Genomic DNA, 24236 nt, shown 5'->3' with positions numbered 1-24236 from the left:
TAAAGATTTTCTGATTGACAGTTGGTTGAAAAGGTTAAGTTATTATCTAAAGCACGGGAATCAATATAGAAAGGAATGTCTGAATGAAGATAAGGGGTTGTGGAGACCAGGGTTCTTATTATGCAGACGAATCCTCCAAGTAGCAGGCGTCAGAGAGATTAGATGGTAAATATTTCTTATCAGATTTACAAAGGTGCCAGACTTTTAGTTAGTCTTTCTGGGATCAGAAAAAGACCTGGAAAGGGAAGAAGATTCTCTATAGAATGTATATTTCCCCCACAAGAGACAGCTTTGCAGGGCTGTTTTAAGATACATAAAAGAAATGTATTTTAGGGTAAAATACTTTCAATTTCTTTCAGGGTCTGCTATCTATGATTTTGTGATGTACCTTATTGCCACAAAGAATCTGTTTGGTCAGTCTTAGGTTCTCTGTTGTGATGTTAATGCTGGTCCGTTGTGCCCCAGTTCCAAAGAGAGAAGGGTATAATGAGGCATGTCTAATCCCGCATTCCCATCATGGCCTGAACTAGTTTTTCAGGTTTACTTTGGAATGCCCTTGACTGAGAGGGGGTTTCAGTCAATTGATTGGGGGGTCTTAGAATTTTATTTTTGGTTTACAATGTTGAGATGTTGCAGCAACGAATGTAAATTTATCATCATTTTCTCAGCCTTTTGAAAACCATATGTTAAAATGTATTTCATTTGAAAATATGTTTCCTTTGGAACACACATACACACACACACACTCTCTCTCTCTTTCACTCAAGCCTACACATAGCATTCTGTTATTTAAAATGTTATTTTACATTTGAGATTGAACACTGTATTAGTTGTCTGTTGCTGTGTAACAAATTATCATAAATTTAGCAGCTTTAAACAACATACATTTATTATCTCACAGCTTCTGTGGATCAGGAGCCTGAGCATGACTTAGCTGAGTCCTCTGCACAGGGTCTCATGAGCAGGCAGAGGTAAAATTCTACATGTGGTCACCTACATTTCCAAGGTGGGATTTTACATCTGTATGATGACACTGGACATGAAATGACCCATGCCACTTTATCTCACCACCAAGTGTCTGTGAGAGAAGTTCCATTTCTCTACACATACAGAGCATTCTAATGTTTTTGGGGTGCTACCGCATGCAGACGTCTCCTTTGATCTGGTAACAAACATATAGGATAGCAGTGAGAGAAAATACTTGAAATCTAAATTGTGCAGGAGGTGGACCTGCCTGAGTTCACATGATTGCTAAGTGCAAATGGGAAGATAATCTGCACGGGAACCATGTCTGCTTTCAGTGGTTCTGTAGAAAATAAGCCATGGTGCCAGTGAAGAGATTGCCCTGACAAGACCAGCAGGGAGATGGAAGCCTTGCTGAACCTCTGGGAAGTGTAGAAAAGTGTGGTAAAATCATAAGATGTGGGATCAGGGAAGCTGTTGACAACCAAGCACACTGTCGGGGAGCAGAGGGTCGATTTGCTCTGGTGTATGCTGGGTTCCTTTCCCAGACACATTTTGAGATGGTGCTCTGGAATATTTCTCTCATTAGAGGTTGTTCTCAAGATAAGAGGGAGAAAATCAAATGAAAAAGAAATCTGCTGCAGACCAAATTTGACTTCCATTAAATATTGCTTTCAAGCTTTCCAAAAGAACTAAGAGTATCTATGGGCACTTCAGACTCAGAAAAAAATGAAAGAAAATGACAAGCTTGTTTTCAATTTTTCTTGCATTTTCCTGGCACTGACTTGGTAACAGAATACTGACTTCATTTAGAGAGTTGAATTTTTCAGGGCACACAGGCTTTGCCATTACATACTGCGATAGAAAGCATCTCCTGAGTCTCTCGTCCTCTGAGAAGGGTCCCACACCACTCTCTTCTGTAGAGGGGCCTCACAGTAACCACGTATCTATTCTGTGGCTCCCTATCCAGAAACAGTGGGTGAACTGGGATGAATCACTGCCCCAAATGGGGGCAACCAAATCCTCTGTTTTGGGAATTGGAATTGGTGCTAAGAGATACTATTCAGCTGTCTGAGCAGATCACTTGAACTGAAGACATGCACACTGGGGATTTGTGGGGCAGGTCTCTAGGGTGTTATATACATACATTGAATCAAGTAAGTTGAATAAAGTAATTGAATAAAGTAAGTTGTCTTAGTGAGAGAAGCAGAGTAAGAGGCCATATGATGAGAGGCAGACAGACAGCCTGAATAAAAATGGAAATATCTCAGGGTCTGCCAGCTTTACAGTTCTCAGTTCTAGCCCCTTGTGGTGTCTGGCTATACAAATTATCTTTGACTTCTTTGAAATATCCCTTGTTGTGGACTGCAAAAATGTCCCTACTACAGCTCCTGCCATCAAGAGATGAATCTATGATATGGTTTGTATTTGTGTCCCCACCCAAATCTCATGTTGAATTGTAATCCCCAATGCTGGAGGAGGGGCTTGGTTGGAGGTAATTGAATCATGGGGGTGGATTTCCCTCTGTTGTTCTCATGGTAGTGAGTGAGTTCTCATGAGATCTTGTTGTTTAAGTGTGCAGCACCTCCCCCTTCACTTTCTTCCTTTTTCTCCAGCCGTGTAAGACGTGCCTATTTCCCTTTTGCCTCTGCCACAATTGTAAGTTTCCTGAGGACTCCCCAGCCAAGCTTTCTGTACAGACTATGGAACTGTGAGTCAATCAAGCAATCTTTTCTTTATAAATTACCCAGTCTGAAGTAGTTCTTTATAGCAACGTGAGAACGGACTAATACAATCTGTTTTCTGTTCGTTGAGTCTGGGCTGACCTTATGAATTATTTTGACTAATAGAATGTGACAGAAATGGAATCATGTGAGTTTTCAGTCTGAGTCTCAAGGACTTTGCTGCTTTCTTCATTGTACTTTTAGGAACCCTGTGAAGATGCCTAGTATAGCATCCTGGATGTCGAGAACCACATGGCCTAGTCCCTTCCCACCACTGCTTCCTTTGCATTAGCTGACAGCCTGCCGACCCCTAGAAATGTTAGAACACACCAGATCATCTGGCTTGTAACTGACCTGTCAGCTCAGGCAGAGGCATGAACAGTCTCAGCAGAGACCACCTGAGCTGGACCACAGGAGAAAAACTACCCAGCTAATCTCCAAAATTGACTTAAGTAAAGAGTGCAGTTTTATGCCATTAAGTTTCAGGGTCATTTGTTATGAATTAATGGAACCCTTTCAGTAAACTCCTGCCAACATATTTTTTCCTTAAGCTAACTTAAAGTCTGTGGTTTTGTATCTGTGTATATTTTTACTCACAACTAAAAGGATCTTGACTAAGAGAGAAATTGTATCAGTAGAGAGAGCTACAGTTAACATAGCTACATAAAGAATATGAAACTGGTTGGCTGAGTCAGTCAAGGCAGCATGCAGAGAAGTTAACTTTATTTTCTTTACATTGTAGTGAAGCACTTGATTTAGGAAGGAAGCCACCCCAACAATAATGGAAGCCCATAAAACCTATTTATCCTACTCTTTACCTTTCTTGCAATCCTTGTCCTGCAGGATGCAACATATTCTCTGGTCTGGTAACCCAATGTATGATGTTGCTGTGAAGATTTTTGCTTCTTGTAATCATTTTTTGAGTGGGAATGTTTGTGGTTCTATTGATAACTTTCTAATTTTACCATTTAATCATTATGTTGCAGAATAAAAAGAGAAAACTATTTTTCTGAACAAAATGAAGCCTAATCTACAGAAAAAAATGGACTATTCTGGGGATTGTTCATTTTGTGAAGAGGGGCCTATTGATGACATTTTAGGATTCAGTTGCTAGATATGATGGATTGGATTATCCCCTTTAGGAAGAGGGTGAATGAGAGTGTAGTTCAGTGTAAGATGGTTAAGTCATATATGGCAGGGAGACCTTTTAATAAATGGGAAGAATGGTAGGGGTGGTGTGTGTGTGTGTGTGTGTGTGTGTGTATGTGTAAGCCAAAAGGAAGAAAAGACAACTTTTTTGGGGTGTCTGTACAACCAGATCCCCCTTTTTCTGCATACTGTTCCACTTCTGCTAAGACTAGATTCCCAGCACCTATGTTTGCACCACTGTTGATGGGCTAGGGATAGAAAGCTAACTATAGCGGGGCCAAAATCCCTTTATTTCTAGGAATTTGAACTGTGAATGAGAGATGCTCGTTGGTTTTCTCTGTGAGTTGTTTGAATCCCGAAATTGAAACTAAGGAGCTATGGGACACCCACATTTAGTCACATGTGTGTAGAAATATTGAAAGCCAGTCTTGGAAAGAGAAAAGGGAAGAGAAAAATAAGGTTCTAGATTCCTGATAATTTCCTAGTAGCTAACTCTAGCTCTTGAGTTTCACCAAATATCCTGGCATCTTCTAATAAATTCCCTTCATGATTAAGGATAATTTAAAGTAGGCATCTTCTACTTGTAATCAAGAGAGTGTCAACTAAGGAAAGTTCACATCAATGAGAAAGCAGTTATTACGAGTTTCTTAATAACAGTATAAAAAGATATTTGCCAAGGCCTGGCTGCATCTAATTTCTAGTTTATTTTCTGGTACCGTTGCCAATTGTCAATCTGGGGTCCAAATATACTGTATGTTACTTAAAATTCAGGTGACATTCTTATTTGCATTATTCTATTTATATTACCTGAACAAAAATATTTTTCTACTTCTTAGGGTATATTTCAATAGAGATATCTATTTTTTTCTTTCAGTGAATTAAGCTTTGAATATATCTTTCATAAATCTGTAATTCAGTTTTCAAAAATGAGTATAAATATCAGTTAATACAAGCATGTTTTGTAAGGGAAACATTATCATCAGTTCAAAATATTATATCTGCTTAACAAACGCTCCTTTATCCTGTCTTTTTCCCCAGCGGTAATTGTTCTTGGAGTTTATAAATCAACAGAGTCACAGTTATTTACATAGGAAATAGAAAAGTTGCACCTTTTAAAGAAAAATATCAATTCAGATTTAATGGTGAAGCATAAAGTCTTTCAGAAGTCTAGTTTGAAAGTTATGCCATTTAAACTGATTTCTTACTTTGGAATCCAGGCAAAAAATTTAAAAGCTCTTCATGAAAAGAAAACAAATATTTCAAAGTCGTGTTGGTAAAGGACATAGTTAAGGGCTGATAAGAAGAGTTTCACCCTAGCTTGATCAGTGTAAACAAGATAATACACTCAACCAAATAACGCATCCCGCCAAAACAATTAGGAAGAAATTATCTGTATTAGTGATCCTCATTAACCAAGTTAATTCTTGAACTGGTTACTTTTGTCTGTGTTATCAGCATCATGAGCCCTTTGATCATGACAAAGACTCACTCGGGAATCTGAAAGAATGTCAATAGTATTATCAAAATCATCATGACAAAGAAGGTTTTCTGCAATGAGCCATTGAACAGTCCTCCCCAAATGGTGCTGAAAAATCTGAGCACTGGATCGATAAAAAGTTATAAATAGACAAACCTTGCTTTATTATTAAAGATGATCACCTTTGGAGAATGGATGCAGCTCAATTTCAATGTAGAAAAACAGATTTGAAAAAAATCTTCCCAAGTTTGCCCCTGTTATAGATTTTTGGTTTACCCCAATGTGTATGGGCATTGTAATAGCATTTTAACCCCCCAAAGGCACTTTTTATATAATTTGGTCCAATTTACTCACCTAATGACAAAACTGAGGCCCAGGAAGATTTGATAGCCTTTTTAGGGTTATGAAACCAACTTGACAAAACTTTAGAGCCAGTGATGAAGCAGGTCTTATTATTTTTGAGTGCCTATTATATGGCAGGTACTATGCTAAGAACATTGCATACATTTTCTCATTTCGATTCTGACAATCCTATGATGTTTTGTATTATCATTACACGATATTATTCTTATCACAGATAAGGGAACTGAGGCAGAGGGTAGTTAAATATTTTGTTCAATGCCTTTGCAGCCTAGAAGTGGAAGGGCTTTGTCTGAATTCCAACCTAACTGCTCCAAAGCTTAGGCTCCCACCCATTCCCCCTAAGGCCATGGACCTTCCCACCACACTGTCATTCCTTCCGTGCACTTCAGCTCTATCAGAACCTTTTAAGGCCTTACAGAAAGGTTCTCTAGTCAAAGAATAGTTCGCATTTTAATAACAGGCAATGCAGATATCTGAAAATATTTTTAAATAATAGAAGTTGAAAGGCAGCCTGGATTTGAATAGTATGACATTAAATATAAGATAACATGTACTTTTTCAAGCAGGATAGTGAAATTTTATGTAAGTCAAGGGAATAACCTGACTCTTAATATTTAACAATGATTATGAATTTGAGCATAATATTCTTATTTAGAAAATGTTTTATTCACTCTGTATTTAGGTATTAGACTAATTTGTGATGGAAAATTTCACTAAGCAGCTGTGTCTTCATTTGCCATATGCCACGTTCTCTCCAAGCCAGACATGATGAAATCTGATTTACATTTGGGAGAGACCAGCTGCCTCCCCAGTAAGTACATTCACTCAGTGCTTGGTTAGGTAACGGGAGCCTACTAACCAAGAGCCAAATGATTCAAGCATTCTGCAAAGAGCAACTGGTTTAATAGGAAGGTATATTAAAAAAACAACAACACTGTGAAAGGTACTAAATAAAACACTGTGAAAGGTACAGTTACTTGTTAAAGTAGAAATTATAGTAATAAAATGTATTGTAATGTTAATTAAAATTAGATACATTTAATTAAACTTATTATAATAAAACTCATAATTTTTAGTTACAAGTTATGATAACCTATAATCCTACAGTAGCATCTGGTTATTGCCAGTAACTTAAACTTATTTTCTGGTGTCCTGGTCTACCTCAAAAACTTTTGACAGAAATGTTCAAATATGTGGACAGAGACTTCTGAAAGCTTAATGCTCAAATATATCATAAAGATGATGATACACTTAGCTCTTGAGAAAGAACAACAAGAAGAGAAAAGAGAAGACCTAAGTTTGAATTTTAGCTTGGCTGCTAAATCTCCGCATGAGTGAAATAGGTCATTTACTCTCCTGTGTTTTCTTTCCGCCTTCAAAATAACAACAGCAGCAGCAGCAGGGTCACACTTAACATAGTAATTAAAATATGCCAGGTACTGTTCTAAGCACTTTTTCACATATGAACTTACTTAACCCTGCAAACCCCCTCTGAGGTGATAAGTGTTAGCATTATTTTCATTTTATAGGTAGGGAAGCTGACTGGGGCAAGGTCATGTAACCTTCCCTCGTTACACTGTCAAGTGATGGAACTAGGATTCAGCTCCAGAATCTGTCTGAACTACAACTCATTTTCATCAATTGAGAGGGTAAAAATCTCTGGATTATTAAAGACCTTTTAGAAGACAAATGACAGACATCTTCTTAAATTGGCGTAAGTAAGAAGGAGACTTTACTTGCTCATGAAACTTCAGTGTTAAGGGTAGATCAGGCACAGGTGGATCCAGAAACTTAAATAATAAGTCAAGAATCTTTCTCTATCTCTTGGCTCTTCCTTCCTCCGTGTAAAGTTTTATCCTCAGGAGGCACTCCCCTTATGTTGGGTCCCTGCAATTCCTGGCATGTATCCTTAAATCTCCAAATCCAATGGAGATGACGGCACCTGAACACCTCTCAACTGAGCCTCATTGATTCCAATTGGTCTGCTTGGACCACGGCCCATCCCTGAACCAATCACAGTGCCCTGGAGAACAAGATGTTTGGATGGGCCTGGGTCCCCTGTCACTCTTGGAGCCAAGGGTGCATTCAGTGTTACCTGAACCATATGGGCCAAAAACAACAGATGGCCACCCCAATTAGATTGTTACTTCAGCAATTTCCAGCACTAAAAGTCTGCAAATTTCTGCCAGTGGGAGGTGAGAGGAAGTGGTAGGGAAGAGGGAAGAGAAGACTGTGGTGTGTATATTTATACTTGGATTACCAAACCTCATTTCCCCCTAGTGACTTCAAGGACTCCTTTGCTACTTGTACTAAGATAACTAGAATAATGAATGACAAAGACTTATGTAAAAATTTTCTTTACATGCTATAATTTTCTAGTATTAAAAACTGGCAACCACCTAAAAGTCCAATAGTAATGACTGGTTAAATAAGATATAGTATATCCATACAACAGAATATTATATACTTATTAGAAATGATGTTTTCAAATAATACTTAATTATATGTGAAACTTATTAAATAGATAATGTTTGCAGCTGTAAAAAAGAATGAGTTCATGTCCTTTGCAGGGACGTGGATGAAGCTGGAAGCCATCATTCTCAGCAAACTAACACAGGAACAGAAAACCAAACACCACCAGTTCTCACTCATAAGTGGGAGTTGAACAATGAGAACACATGGACCCAGGGGGGGGAACATCACACACTAGGGCCTGTTGCAGGGTAAAGGGTAAGGGGAGGTAGAGCATTAGGACAAATACCTAACGCATGCTTAAAACCTAGATGACAGGTTGATAGGTGCAGCAAACCACCATGGCACATGTACACCTGTGTAACAAACCTGCATGTTCTGCACATGTATCACCAAACTTAAAGTAAAATTTAAAAAAAAAGGAAAAAAAAAAAAAAACGACTTCACAATTGTTGGAATTGATTTAAAAAATCTGAATTCAATTATTAACTATATTTCTTACAGTTCATCCAAATTCCACTTTGGATATAGTCAATATTTACTAATTTATGTTGTTGAATCAATAAATGGAAATACCATTTAAAAAATAATGTTAATTAAAAAAAGCAGAATACAAGAAAAGTATATAACATACTCCTGATTTAATTGAAAAAGAAACCACTCTTTTCTTCCTATAGAGAGGGAAAGCAGTAAGGCAGAAATTCATCAAAGTATCAATAGTGGCTACCTCTTAGTGGTGGCAATAAGAATAACTTTAACTACATTTTTTATACCTTTCTGCATTTCCAAATTTTCTACAATGAACATGTAATATACTTATAAGCAGAAAAAAAAATCCCTTAAAGTGGTGAATGGAGGAGTTTGAACTTCACTTGTTTTGCATCTGCCGAATTTATGCCAATTTACAGTGAAAGAAGAAATGTAGATAACACAAGAATCAAACAAAAAGAACTCTTTGAGATAACCAAGAGCTGGTTTTATTTGCCTACTTCAAAAGGTTGTTTAGTGAGTTCTTAAGTAACTATAAATATTTATACAGGTGTGCCCAATTCAAGGGCACTTGCTATAATGCCAGAAAATTAAAATAATAAGATAAGGATTATTTATATTACAAAAATATTAATGATATCACAAGATGAGACAAGCATTGTAAAATTCCACTAGATACATAGAAACATTCTCTGTGCATTTTTTTTTTTTTTTTGAGATGGAGTTTCGCTTTTGTTGTCCAGGCTGGAGTGCAATGGTGCCATCTCGGCTCATCACAACCTCCGCCTCCTGGGTTCAAGTGATTCTCCTGCCTCAGCCTCCTGAGTAGCTGGGATTACAGGCATGCGCCACCATGCCCGGCTAATTTTGTATTTTTAGTAGGGACAGGGTTTCTCCATGTTGGTCAAGCTGGTCTCAAACTCCTGACCTCAGGTGATCTGCCTGCCTTGGCTTCCCAAAGTGCTGGGATTACAAGGGTGAGCCACTGTGCCCAGCCTCTGTGCATTTTAATTACGGTTTAGTTTCTAAAAATTCTGTTTGCAAACCACCTTTCAGGGGAGCATATCTAATGTGTCCAGCAAGATAAGATTAAACCATATAAAGTCATTGTAAAACTTGGAGTAGCTGGATTTGATACATATACTTAAAACATAACTGATGAAAATCATATCTAGTTACTTCAGTTGTCCTCAAAGGACCATGGAGTAGAAGTTGAAACATATAATCATCTTCATCATTGTCATTATTACCATCATCTCATTTTTTAAGATTTCAGTATAATTTTATATATAACCATGCATCATACATTCTGAGAAATGCATTGTTAGGCCATTTCATCATTGTGTGAATATCAGAATGTGTACTTTCACAAACCTAGATGGTGTAGCCTACTGCACACCTAGGCTATGTGGCATAGTCTATTGCTTCTGGGCTACGAAGCCAGACAGCATGTTACTGTATTGAATACTGTAGGCAAGTGTAACACAATGATATTTGTGTATCTAAACATATCTAAACGTAGAAAGGTAGAGTAAAAATATGGTATAAAGATAAAAAATGGGACACTTGTATAGGGAACTTATCATGAATGGAGTCTGCAGGATTGGAAGCTGCTCTGGATGAGTCAGTGAGTCAGTGTTGAGCGAATATGCAGGCCTAGTACGTTAGTGTACACTACTGTAGACTTTAAAAACACTGTACACTTAAGCTACACCAAATTTGTAAAAAACATTTTGTCTTTCTCCAATAATAGGTTAACCTTAGCTTACTATAACTTTTTAACTTTATAAACTTTTTAATTAGGCCGGGTGTGGTGGCTCATGCCTGTAATCCCAGCACTTTGGGGGGCCAGGGCAGCTAAACCACCTGAGGTCAGGAGTTTGAGACCAACCTGGCCAACATGGTGAATCCCCATCTCTACTGAAAATACAAAATTTAACTGGGCGTGGTGGCACATGCCTGTAATCCCAGTTACTTGGGAGGCTGAGGCAGGAGAATTGCTTGAAACTGGGGAGGCAGAGGTTGCAGTGAACTGGGATCACCACACCACTGCACTCCAGTCTGGGAGGCAAGAACAAAATGCCATCTCAAAAAAAAAAAAAAAAAAAAACCCATAAAAATTTTAAATTAAAAAAGCCTTTTTGACTCTTTTTGTAATAATACTTAGCTTAAAACACATTGTATAGCTATACAAAAATATTCTCATTATTTATAAGCTTATTTTATAAACTTTTTTCCATTTTTAAAACTTTAAATTTTTTCTTTCCTTTTCAAACTTTTTTGTTAAAAACTAAGATGCTCACACCTGTAATCCCAACACTTTGGGCGGCTGAGGCGGGCGAATCATTTGAGGTCAGGGGTTTGAGACCAGCATGGCCAACATTGTGAAATCCTGTCTGTACTAAAAATTCAAAAAATTAGCTGGGCATGGCGGCGAGTGCCTGTAATTCCAGCTGCTAGGAAGCTGAGGCAAGAGAATCGCTTGAACCTGGGAGGCGGAGGTTGCAATGAGCCGAGATTGCGCAACTGCACTCCAGCCTGGGCGACTGAGACTCCATCTCAAACAAACAAACAAACAAACAAAACTAAGATACAGACACATTAGCCTCAGCCTACACAGGCGCAGGATTATCAGTATCACTGTATCTATTTATACATCCTGTCCCATTGGAAGGTCCTTCAGGGGCAATAACATGCATGGAGCAGTCATCTCCTGTAATAACAATGCTGTTTACTGGGATACCTTCTGAACCACCTGCCTGAGACTGTTTTACAGTTAAACTTCTTTTTACTTTTTTTTTTTATTAAGTAGGAACACACCCCAAAATAATGATAAAAAGTATAGTACAGTAAATATATAAACCAGTAACATAGTTGTTTATTATCATTAGCAAGTATTGTGTACTATACATAATTGTATGTGCTATGTTTTATACAACTGGCAGCACAGGTTTGTTTACACCAGCCTCATCACAAACACATGAGGGATACATTGTGCTACAACAACATTGCAATAGCGATGATGTCACTAGGCTGTAGGAATTTTTCAGCTCCATTATAATCTGGGACCACCGTCATATATGTGGTTTGTGGGTGACCAAAATATTGTCAATGTGCTGCTGCATGGCTGTCTATTATCTTATTTTATCCTGGTAAGTCTGTTATTATCATCACTTTTATGAGAGAACTAAGGTATGAAACAAATAAATGGCTTTTCCAAGGTCACACACAGAGCAATGTGTAGAATTCGCATCTCTTAATCATTGATTTGCTGTTCTTATATCACCACCTATAAAGTGGAACTGGATTCTCAGCATTAATAAAACTCATAAAATGTTGATATTGTGTAGAGCTTTATATTTTACAAATTCTTTGACATAGATTATCTGATTTCAGTCTGAGAACATGACTATGAGATAAAACTATGAGGTGACACTGAATTGAGTCTTTATCAAACAGCTTCTCATGTGTTATCATATTGTGGAAGGCAGTATCTCAGGCAGCTCTCAATGATTTGGTTCCTCTAGGTATTCCTCCCACTGTGTAATCCCTTCCCCTTGAATTAGGCTGGAACTAGTGTCTTGTCTCTAATGAGGAACACAGCAGAAGTCATGGGATATCACTTCTGATATCAGGTTACAGAAAGACCGTGGCTTCCATTTTGCCGTCTTTCAATCTTAGCCCTTGCTCCAAGGAGAGCAAGCTGCAACATCTGCAAGAAGCACTCTGTTTTGCTAGTAGCCCTATAGAGAGGTCCATGTGGTAGCAAAAGAATGTCTACAGCCAGCAGCCAGCTGGGACCTTAGGCTTGTCAACAGCCACATGAGTGAGCTTGGAAGCATATCTTTCCCCAGTTGAGCCTTGAGATGTCTGCAGTCTCGGTTGAAACTTGGCAGCTTGTGAGTGAAAGACCTGAGCCAGAGGACCTAGCTAAGCCATACCCAGATTCCCAACCCATAGAACTATGATAATAGAGATAATAAAAATCTGTTGCTTTACGCCATTAGGTTTGGGGGTAATTTATTATTTAGCAATAGATAATGATAACACATAGATAACACATATTTAATCCTCATAATAGCCCTATGACATGGTACTGTTATGTGAGCCCTAACAGATGAGGAAACTGAGGTGTAGAGATGTGAAAGCAGTTAATGGATGGCAGAGCTGGGATATGAACCTGGCTTTCTGGACTCCGGAGCTTGGGCTTGAGCCCCATGCTGTGTTACCCCCTAGGAGTATAACACAGGGTGCAGTTTGACATCACAGGTGACAATGAATCATAATACATACTTTGTTTTGAGAAACTTCCGTGAAAGGAGGCTGAGGTAGACAGGGCATGTATGATTGTCCCCATTGTAATGATGACAGACCATGCAGCTCATACAGCCAAGAGAATGGGGTATTAACCCGGGCCTTCTGACCCCAGGTCCGTAGAGTTGAGCCTGTGTTTCACGCCACGCCGGCACCGTGGCACTCACTGTACATTCAGCAAGCCCTGAGGAAGCTGGTGAGAGATTAGCTGATATCCACAGGGCAGGTCAATTTGTTCTCTGGAGAGCATTCGATGAGATGCAAATATCTTCACACAGGCCTGGGTTAATACCCCATCCTCTCGGCTGTGTGTAGACCCTCTCACCCTTAGATTCAGACTTATTTTACTAAACAGGCAAAACATAGCTACAAATTTCATGTATTTTAATATAACAGGAATATGTGGTAATGATAATAATATGTAATCATTGTTAATTAAATGCATGCTAATGGTACGTAAGTCTGAGAAAGAGCACTCAGTACACTTAACACAATGTGAGAGATTATCTCAAAGCCAGTGGGACCTGGCTGGACATCTTTTGTGCTGGAGAAATTACTCCATCTGCATCACAAGAGCATTGCCTCTGTCACCACGCTGAAACTAATCAAGTCTTGTGAGCTTTGAGAGTTTTGCCTCCTCTAAAGTCATTTTTCATCCCTTCTTGGTAAGATGCTTCATTTATATGTAAGTCACCAAACCCTGGGGTCAGTACAGTCTGGTTCTCCAATGGCTAGGACATAAAGTAAAACCTCGGGTAGTCTTAGAAACAGGCTTACTGTATTGCAGAGAGGGTGAGGAGATTACCTTGTTTTACCAGTTTACAATCTGTGAAATAAAATATGCTTGCCAATATGAATGTATCTTGTAAATGATTTATTTGCTAATTATAAATTAAGTTACATATTTAATGCTTGATTTTTAGAGCATCTGCATAAGGAACTGAATTAGGCTCAGAAGGAAAGAATAAGAAAGTTAAAACAGCTCAAATGAAAGCATAATAAAAGAGGAAATCATGCTTCTTTCCTTGAATGTTAAATTGTGATGAACTATATGGTAGGATAGTGTTTATGGATTACTCTATATCAAATTCTTATGTTAGGTGACAAATACTTCCTTGACTAGGGCAGAGTTCAACATTAAAATTAGCACTATGTAATAAAGTTTAAAATGTAAGGTACTTGAGTAAGTATACAATTCTTGTCTACTTACAGGAAATAATTAATTACAATGACAAACGACACTGTCAGAAATCATGTAGGATAAATATTATTGAATCCAGAGGGATGAGTTTGGAATGTGGAGTCCTTTTCTGTAGGTTCTTCTTCCTCCATCTTCCTCAGATGAGGTGGGCTTTCCTTTCCCATTTTTCTTGGACGCTAACAGCATCTTTTATACCTCTCAGGTATGTTTTCTGCCCAACAGTGTACAAGCATAATATAAATCCCTATGATTATGTTGTTGCTAACCAGGCAGGCGGTTGTAGCTAGCCACCTTATTGAGTTCTCTCATTCTTTCTAATGGCATTTTTATTTATCCCCTTGAGTTTTCCTAGTAGCTAATTATGTAATCTGTAATTAAAGCTTTTCCCTGACCAATATTTATAAATACTTCTTCCTTCCTTCCTTCCTTCCTTCCTTCCTTCCTTCCTTCCTTCCTTTCTTCCTTCCTTCCTTTCTTCCTTCCTTCCTTCCTCCCTCCCTCCCTCCTTCCTCCCTACATATTGGTTATACATTTAGATAAGTGTCAAATAATGATGGGAATAGCAGGCATCCCTCTTGAATCTCTACGGTGTTTTACTAATAGCATGTTGACAATTGTTTGAGAAGGACATCCTCATTGTGAAAAATTGTTCCTTTCCATTCCTAGTTTTCTAAGAATTTTAAAGAAACTATGGATATATGTTGAACTTTATAAACTTTTGGTAAATTTTCAGCTGACCCTTAGTTCATCGATGTGATATTCTTACTCATTTTTAAAGACAATTTGAGTTCCCCATAAAGAAAATTCTGGTAATAAAATATTTGCAACATATTTTCCTGCTTAAAGATGACATGTCTATAATCAGGGCTAGCTCTTTGAGAGTAAGTTCTGTTATGTGGTTTTTGTTTATGTGGTTATAATAGACACATTTTTTTGTACATCATGCAGAACCCTGTAGATCGACGCTACCCAAAGTGTGGTCTACAGATTAGCAGCATCAGCATCACCTGGAAGGTTGTTAAAAATGCACATTCTTGGCTTTACCCCACACTACTGACTAGAAGCTTTACAGGTGGGGGCCAGGAGTCTGAGGTTTAACATGCTTTCCATGTGATTCTTCTGCACACTAAGGTTTGAGAAGCATCACTATAGAACATACAGAATTCATGTGACTCTGTGGGTGCAGAGCAACTGCAAATGGAACTCCAAAGTGACAGACAGGGACTGGTCTCTTTTCCTGCATGCATAAAGAAATAATGTGTCAGTGGATTCAGAGTTTGGGGATTCATGGTTGGAGAAGATAGCACTCAAGGGCATGCGCTAGGTCTTGAGGCTGTACCTGATCTGAGGCAAAGTTTGGGAATTAAAAGAGAACAAATCTTGTCGACAGGGTTCACTGCAGTGAAACTCAGCCTGTACTTATCTGTCTTTATTTTCTATAAGGCCAGCACCACACACTTCACCTAGATTAAGGCCAGGATTATTTATACAACTCATCTCATGGGAATAATAATGAAGATATTAATTGAAATAACACCTATTATTTCTTCCCAGCCTATGCAGCATCACTCTTTCTTTACTCCTTCCAACTGGTATTGAAGGCAGGGGTTGCTATTTCCATTTTAGAGATGCGACAACTGAGGTGCAGACTGGGCAAATAATTTATTTTGGGTCATGATAAGAACAAAGTGAGGGAGAGCATTAAATTACAAATAAGAGAAGTGAACTGGAGAACTGGAATAAGGATGTAACAGAAAATTAACACAACAAAGGTCAAATAGCCAATGGCATGCTTTAACAACCCCATGTTTCTTTAATAACGATGTTTTTGCAGATACCAAAACTATTTCCTAAAGGAGGTCAAAGTAAAGGAGAAAGTCAATCATATCCAGGAATAGAGCTGGGATGGAGGCAGAAAACAGACTGTAATTCTGCCCTTTCTAGGTCATAAAAATTTTGTGGAGTGGCTCTTGGTAGGAATTCACTGAACACAGGTGTGTGAAAGCCAGGGGCAGCAGTCCCAGCATCGAAAGCAAAGACAGAATGAATCATGAAGTCAGAGGCATAAGGGCTGCTGTGTCTGATGTGAGAGAAGGAATCTTCCCTGGAAGAGTCTGCTCTGCCTGGGAAAGGTTCTTCAGTTAGCCCCTTTTTGAAAAGTGCACAGCATAAAATTTGTTTGCAGGATACAATCACTGAGTTGAACAGGCAGAGATAGTAAAGGGAGGTTTTTCATGAGCAGTTTTTTGTTGTATTTCAGTTGTCATGCAGGTCCAACCATGAAAAAGCTATAGTGAAGTTTATTTCAAGCATTAAATACGATACCATCACGCACACACATGCACACACACAACCCCCGCAAAACGCAGTTTCTTTAGGATCATCTATAAAGTTCCCACTGAAGAAAGTTATCAGTATACCTTTTCTACCCTCTTAAGAGAAGTTGTTCATCAAGGGGTCATATATGTTCATCAAGATTTCTGCCTCTCATTGTAGCCCCAGCTGTTGGTCTTGCTGTCAGAACAGTCTTCGACTGTCAGCGCCTTCAGGAATGTCCTCAGCTAGAGAAAGCTGCCTCCCCCAAGAGCATGCCTTTCCGGGAGAAGACCACACTCAGTGACTATGGGAGAAAGGAAGACCTATTTTGGCTCATCTTGGGACAACTCTCATGGATCTTTTTAGCTCAGAGTTGCTCACCATGGAGTCAGCTTTGAATGTTGTTGGGCCCATTTTATAGCACAACCCAATCCTGCGTCCTTCTTTTATTCCTTCAGCGTGGTTCCCAAAGGCATTTCCTAATAAACATCCTGCATACTAAACCCCATCTCAGAGCCTTTTTCTTGGAGAACCCAACCTGACATATGCCCCCAAAGACATTGCCTAATCACTCTTTTTTTTTTTTTTTTGAGACGAAGTCTCACTCTGCTGCCTAGGCTGTGCCTAATTACTTCTAATGATGTAAAGAACACACCGTATGGACAATCTACTTGTAGTTTCAGATATGGTTAGAAAGTTCTGCCATGTAGGGTTGGAACCGACTCTCTGAACATTTTGTTAACTGGATGTGTCCTCTTGAACCAGCCAGCCAAAGACTACGCTCCACAGATTCCACTTCCTTTATATCCATTCATTTCTCCTGAATTCTATCTTGTAGTCTAAAAGGTAAAACAAAGTTTTAACTGATCAACACCTCCTTTGTTTTTGTAATTGTGCTGCTAAAGGGAGACAAAATTGAGGGGAAAAGCAAATGATTCATAGCTCACCCGTTCAGGAAATATGAAGTAGTCATATTCCTTTTTAGGTAGCTACCCATTACCATTTGCAGGTGGGGATGGGGGCTGTTGTAGGAGGAAGGGGCATAGTGAGAACTATGTGAGAAAAGACATAGTGAGAAAATAATCTGTGCAGAAGCACAGGTTTGGAGTCACCTTGGGCAATCCTTTTAGCCTTTCTGAGATTCAGTACATACGTTCTTTTTCACTCTCCTGTGTTCTCAGTCATGGCGAAAGGAAACATTATCTACAGGTTTAGAAATTTAGGAGTTGTTCTGCATTCTATCCTTCCCTTCACTCCTCACATCCATTGAATCTCAACACATTATCATTTCCTTCTTCTCCTATAGCCGAAATTCATCTGGTTTCCGTTTCTCTCTCTCCATGTCTACGGTTACTGCCTCGGTTTGGGCTCTCATTGTAGCCTTTGCCTCTACCAGGCCCACTCCCTTCAACTCCATGTTACAGCCAGAGTGAACTCTCCCTAACACCAAACTAATCGTCTTAGCTAATAGCTTGAGATACTATAATGTGTTATTCATTATAGCAAAAACCTAGAAACAACCCAAATGTACATCAGTGGTGGAATGTGTAATTAAATTGTGACATATTTATATAATATAACATTATATAACAACAAAAAATAAACAAGCCTCTGGTATTACCATCCACATGAATGAATCTCATGAATACAACATTGAATCAAATGACAAGAGAGCATTCCATATGATCTACATGTATATGAGAGTTACAATGATTTGTGATCTTGGAAGTCAGGTAGGTTCCGTTTAAGGAGGAGGATGAAGTCATGACTGGGTGGGAATAGGAAAGGAATTTGTATAGTGGTGATGTTCTATTTCTTATCTTGGCAGTGGGTAGTTACGTGGTATGCCTACTTTGAGAAAAGTCACTGAGTTTAACACTTACGATGTGTACGCTTTTCTGTATGTGTATTATTCTTCGCAAATACCTTTAAAAATTCTACAATGGGCCATGTGCAGTGGCTCATGCTCATAATCCCAATACTTTGGGAGTCTGAGGCAGGATGATTGTTTGAGCCCAGGAGTTTGAGACCAGCCTCAGCAACATAAGGAGACCCCATCTCTACCAAAAAAAAAAAAAAAAAAAAAAAAAAAAAAATTAGCCAGGCATGGTGGCCTGTGCCTGTAGTCCTAGCTACTTGGAAGACAGGTGAGAGGATCCTTTGAGCCTGCTGGCTTGAGGATGCAGTGAGCCGTGATTGTGCCACTGCACTCCAGCCTGGACAACACAGAGAGACTCTGTCTCAAATAAAACAAAACACCAACATTGTTAAATGATTCCTCTGAAGGTAAAGAGGAATTTGATAGGCTCCTCTCCATGACTCACACACACTTCTCAAACTTTCTCTCTTGTTTTTCTCCCATGTGTGTTCACTGCCACTCTGAGTTTTTTGCACTTCTGTAAAAGCACAGCAGGCTAGGTAGATGGAGGATATATACAATTTTTTAATAAATGATTGAATGGTGAGGCCAATAATACTTACATTGAAGTGCTTTTGTAAGCATTAAACAAAAGAACATATGTGCAGCTCCTAGCATAGTTCCTGAAACATAGCCGACACTCAGCATATGTTACCTCCTTCTTCCTTTTCGCTTCCCTACAAGTGCAGGTGAATGAACTCATGACTCTGAACATTATTAGGATATTGTAGCTAAAGTCACTTTTTGGGAGTTATTCTCTGTCAATCTCATTATCTATTTGGTGTTTACTTCAAAAAGACACTCTGGCTTGTCTTCAATTCCCAAGAATGTGAATCTTGACACAAATTTAACTTTCTTGGGTAGGCTATCCTAAAAAAACCTATACTTTAATGTTTGTGTCAGATCCTTCCCAAATCTCTTGGAAATATCACCACATGCTCGTTATCTGATAAAGCAATAAAGAACAGCTGCATCTGAGGAAAGATGTTTCATGGGGTCTGGTTTTACTTTATTTGGGCACTTTAGGTAGATGGGGTCATTAGGAGGATCTGAGAGTTTTAGAATAGCTAGCTGCTGCTGCTGGTCGTTAATTCTCAAGATATTTTCTTCTTGCTATAAAATGCTTTCCTTCTCACACCAGATTTCATAAAGGCCTTCCATCTGGTCTGCACTGATAACTAGAAATCCAGAGATGTTCATTCCTCTTACAACTTGTAGTTAAAAATGATCCAGATGCAGGATTAGGTTTTACAGCCTCTTCTAAAGGATTTTGTCTTCCTAATCCTATAGCTTCATGTGGTGAGAATTGATCAGCATGAGGGAGTGCTAACAATAAACCTATTAAAGTGTCCAGTTGGCTATGTGTACTTTTCATTTGACGTGTTTTAGGGCAATACAACAACGGGACAAAAACACTGACGTCTATTTGGGTAAGGACTGCAGTAAACCAGATAATCCACAGTGGATAAGAGAAATAAGAGAAAATAAGAGAACTAAAAAAGAAAGACAAAATTACAGTCAATCTGTATTAGAAAGAGGGTTCTCAAGAATTTTATCAATTTGTTGTGATCCAGGAATATGACAATTGATTGAATGATCTCTATAAATTCTGGTTTTCAGTTTCTTAATCCACAAAATGTGAGAATGGATAAAAAGTAGCTGGGATTTTGATGAAAGTCCTTTTCTCGCCAGGAAGATGAACTTTGATAAGTTGACTGACCTAAGCCCCAAATTTAGGGGCCACAATACCGGTTTTAGAAAATGATTTGGGGAGGAAAAAACAAGAGAGAAATAAGTCATTCTAAAGTGCTGCTGCCCCATTTCTCTTCCCTGTTCATCTATCCCCTCGTCACTTATGATGGCACACTCATCTTCAATGTTTTCCTGGGGTTTATGTTCATATAATTTCACACATAATAAAAATCTGGTAGGTGGAGAAGAAAGGAGCATAAAGCATGAGATGCTAAACTCACCTCTGCCTTGAGATGGCCTTGATAATTTATGACATAAAAAATAAGTTCCTATTTGGTAGAAAGTCAGCTTTTGATCAGTCTCAAGCTTATTTTTTTGTGTAAATAAGCTTGTAAAAATAGAGGGAATGCTTTCCCACATTGGGGTATTAGATTTGATCTTTCACTTTTAAAGAGTAGTGTAGAAATAGAATTCCAAGGTGGGCAATAAAACAAACATGAAAAAAAAAAAATGACCTGTGTGTAAAAGTGAGATGTAGGGAATTAGACACTTGAGTAATGAGAAGATGACAGAAAAGTTCAGGGCCTGAGGCTTTCTGCAAAGAGATCCACTTTCTTTTTCTTTCTTTTCTTTTCTTTTTTTTTTTTTTGAGACATAGTCTTGCTCTGTCACCTAGGCTGGAGTGCAGTGGCATGAACTTGGCTCACTGCAACTTTGGTTTTCTGGGCTCAAGCAATCCTCTCACCTCAGCCTCCCAGGTAGCTGGGACTACAGGTGCACACCACTATACTTGGCTCATTTTAAAATGTGTTGTAGAGACGAGAGCTCATTATATTGCCCAGGCTGGTCTTGAACTCATGGGCTCATGTGATCCTCCCGCCTTGGCCTCTCAAAGTGTTGGAATTACAGGTGTGAGCCATCATGCCTGGCTGAGATCTACTTTTCATTTGAAGCCTTGGTATCTTGGTGGTGGTGGGGGTAGCATATTGAGCCCACCTGGGGAATGGGCGGTGCTTGAGCCAGGTGGGAACAATGTGCTGCCAATGATATATCTTACTTCCCTCTTCAATAATAACCCAGCAGGAAATGGAAATGCACTGCAGTGTTACCTGAACTAGAGACGTATCCTAGATTTTGTCTCTTCTTTGGTACCACTTCTGAGAAATTCTGACTTTGTTATCTTCCTCAAAAGAATGGAAACTTATTTATATGATTGCTTCTGACCAGGCATCAATAACAAGAAATGGAGAGCAAATACTTTGTATAGACACCAGAATGGCTAACAAAGGTGACATCATGCTGAGTTGCAAGGAAGGCACCATTCCCTTGGGCAAATGTTGAGAGACATGAGCCATCCTCTCCATGCACTTGATCTGGGACTATGCCTTGAATGAAGTCATTAAGGCAGAAGAGGAAAGAATGAAAACTTGAGCTTACTATGTTTGTGATGTTGATTTCTGTGGAATTTAAAATTTGTTAGCTGGTGGATACACATTGTTAATTTGAATACTCTTCATTATAAAAATAATCTGCTAAGTTTTCATCCCTGGAAATTGTTATGAAAGCAAAAACAGTCACCTAAGGGAATATTTGAACATCCATATACCTAATGACTAGAGTCATGGCTACACTTTAAAAGGCTCCTTTCTAGTTGTCATTAGAAATCTCAGTTGAGAATCCTTGGAGCGTCTGCAGCCCATATCAGGTGATGATGACACAATAATTAAGTTCTATCAACAATGGTGAATCAGGATTTGATTGAGTTTCTCTGTATAGCTCTTATAGTGATGAAATACCTGGGCAGAAGTACTTCTCCCACCTCTATGCAGCAAAATAGTTAGTGGTGAGGTGCGATGCAATTTTAGAAATGAGCAACATACTCTGTTTTAAATATGATACAGAAACTGATCTGAGTCCCACCTGGGAGGTGAGCTTCATCATCACAACTCCGTGGGCTGGAGGCTAAAGCTCTGAAGGGAGAAAAAACCGAGGTAGGCATATTTTGTGCTTTTGTTAAATGGGCCTCAAACGCCTCCAGTCATTTATTTGTTGAAGACAGGGTCATCTTATTGAATTCAGCAGGAAAACAACTGTACCAGAAAGAGAAAAGCTGTCTCAATCTTCTCTGTATTTCAAAGGTATTTCACATATGCTCCTCATGAAGGAGACTGCACAGGGAATCAGACCCCGGTGCCTGCTTTGCCTCTCTTGCACCGGGTTAAGTAAGGGAAGCCCCTGACTCACAAGTGCATCCTGGCTGTTTAAGGTTATGCATATTGTGTCTGAATGTATAACCATGGTAAATATATATTCTGGAGCAATGTTAAATTCAGCTTAGGACGATGTACTGCTTAGAGTTTTGAGGGAAAACATAAGAATGATGAAATGAGCCTAAATTATTTTTGAAAAAACACTGCTCTCCTAACCCATTTGACGATCTATTACTTCCTTCTGGGGTGCTCCCTTCCCAAGAGATTTGGTACAGGAGGCAAGGAAGGACAATAAGAGAGGTTAGGAAGAAGCACCTTGGGATGCTGACACCCTCTGCCTTATCCTTCTAACTCAAGGACAAGCAGCGTTGGGTTGAATACAAGGTCCTTTCTTCCAAAACTGGGCACAGACAGAAACATACATATAGATGCAAAACCACTATGATCCTGTGATAGGAGCTGGAATCACTTCCCTTTAGACTCAATTTCCTTTCATTTTCATTAGGTAGGGGGTCAGCCTCTCACCTTGCAGTGTTGGGTGGAGATGGCTTAAGATCAAACTTCTCATCTTAACTCTTACTTCCAAGATTTATTTTGTATTAAAAAAAAAAAATGAGCCTGTCCCGTTACCTCCTCACCTGGGTATTTTATCAGGACTGAGCACATAGTTATTTTCTGAGGGCTGGAGCAATCTGCAGTCCTTTCTAATCAAAGATTTTTTAATCAGCTGGCTTTGAAATCACACCGTCCTCCCGGGGTCCCTGGAGCACACCACCTCCCTGTGATTTCTACTCAAGTTTTCCCCGGCACCCCCCAGCACCCGTTCCATACCTATTTAATCTTTAAACTGCCTCTAATCCTTTTGCAAGGAAGCGGGATGAAATGCTCAAACCACAGTTACACACGATGTTGATTCTCAGGTTCACACATTTGAGGAATTGTTTGAACAAGAAATGCGCTCAGTACTATAATCCAGGGGGCAGGCACGGTGCCTGGGCGACCCTCATAGTCTCCCTCCGACACCCCGCATCCCAACTCCCGCCACCTTTGCGCCTCAAAGCTGGCAAACATTCCCAAGCCAGATCTAGAGTACCTGGAGTGGGTGCGGGTAAGAAGAGAAGCCAAGGTCGTCCCGGAAGGTGTGCGCCCCTCACCTTGTGGATGGTGCGTGCAGCCGTGCCGCACTGGGCAAACTGGGGCGTCCCGCTGGCTCCAGAAGTCTCACTCGGAACCCGCTCCTTTTTCTCCTGAGCTGGATCAAAGCACTGCTTTTCTCAACATTCGATTCAGGAATGCGTTGAACCCAGGGCGTTCTCCCTGCCAGCGTCCTTGCCCGCGCCAGTGCCCGCCGGGGTGCGGCGAGACAGAACCTGGGAGCGCGGCGCGCCGGGCAGCCCGAGGCACCGCGGGTGGCAGGCACTGCGCTTCGCCGAGTCTGGGCGCCTGTGCTGGAAGAGGAGGCGACAGAGAGAGAGAGAGCGGGGAAGAAAGAGGAGGAGGAGGAGGAGCAGAAGCAGGGGCAGGGGCAGTCTGCTAAATCATCTACGCAGGTCGCAGCCTCCCAGGACACCGTGAACAGAGAGGGGGGTGCGGTGGGGGTGGGATGAAAAGATGAGCCCGGGTGTGAGGCAGGTGGTGTTGTGAACTGGAGGTCGCAGCTCCGAGGTGCTCCAGGTCTTGCTTAGGTTGTAAAAGAGATATTATGGAGCTGATGGCGCCTTAGGGCTCCCGGTTGCAAACACTAGAGGGCAGGGCTGTCCGTGTTATAAACGGGGCCTGCGGGGTTGGCGGTGTGTGCAAGGGACTCACCTCCTGAGCCCCTTGCGGGCCACAGCCCTGGCGGAGAAGGGGAAAATAGATGCAACAAGGGGGCAGACCCTACTCCCCTCTTCTGCAGAGAACCTGGGTTGAGGAGGGAGAGGAACAGCGGTTGACAGATTTGCACGCC

General features: G+C 39.9%; 1 protein-coding gene across 2 annotated transcripts in view; it reads right to left on the bottom strand.

The window, feature by feature from the left end:
• Positions 1-23967, bottom strand: part of HTR1E (5-hydroxytryptamine receptor 1E) — an 87767-nt gene extending 63800 nt beyond the window's left edge. Inside the window, exon 1 of one of the 2 annotated variants that reach the window (XM_025383704.1) lies at positions 23443-23967. The gene's annotated coding sequence lies outside the window, so the exon portion shown is untranslated. Of the gene's footprint in view, positions 1-23381 lie in introns of both variants that reach the window. The other variant, XM_025383705.1, reaches the window with a different exon arrangement.
• Between the last annotated feature and the right edge of the window lie 269 nt (positions 23968-24236).

This window comes from Theropithecus gelada, chromosome 4, assembly GCF_003255815.1.
Source record: "Theropithecus gelada isolate Dixy chromosome 4, Tgel_1.0, whole genome shotgun sequence".
Lineage (NCBI taxonomy): Eukaryota > Metazoa > Chordata > Mammalia > Primates > Cercopithecidae > Theropithecus > Theropithecus gelada.
The sequence above is the reverse complement of the archived record's forward strand: the minus strand, read 5'-3'. Positions and strand labels throughout refer to the sequence as shown.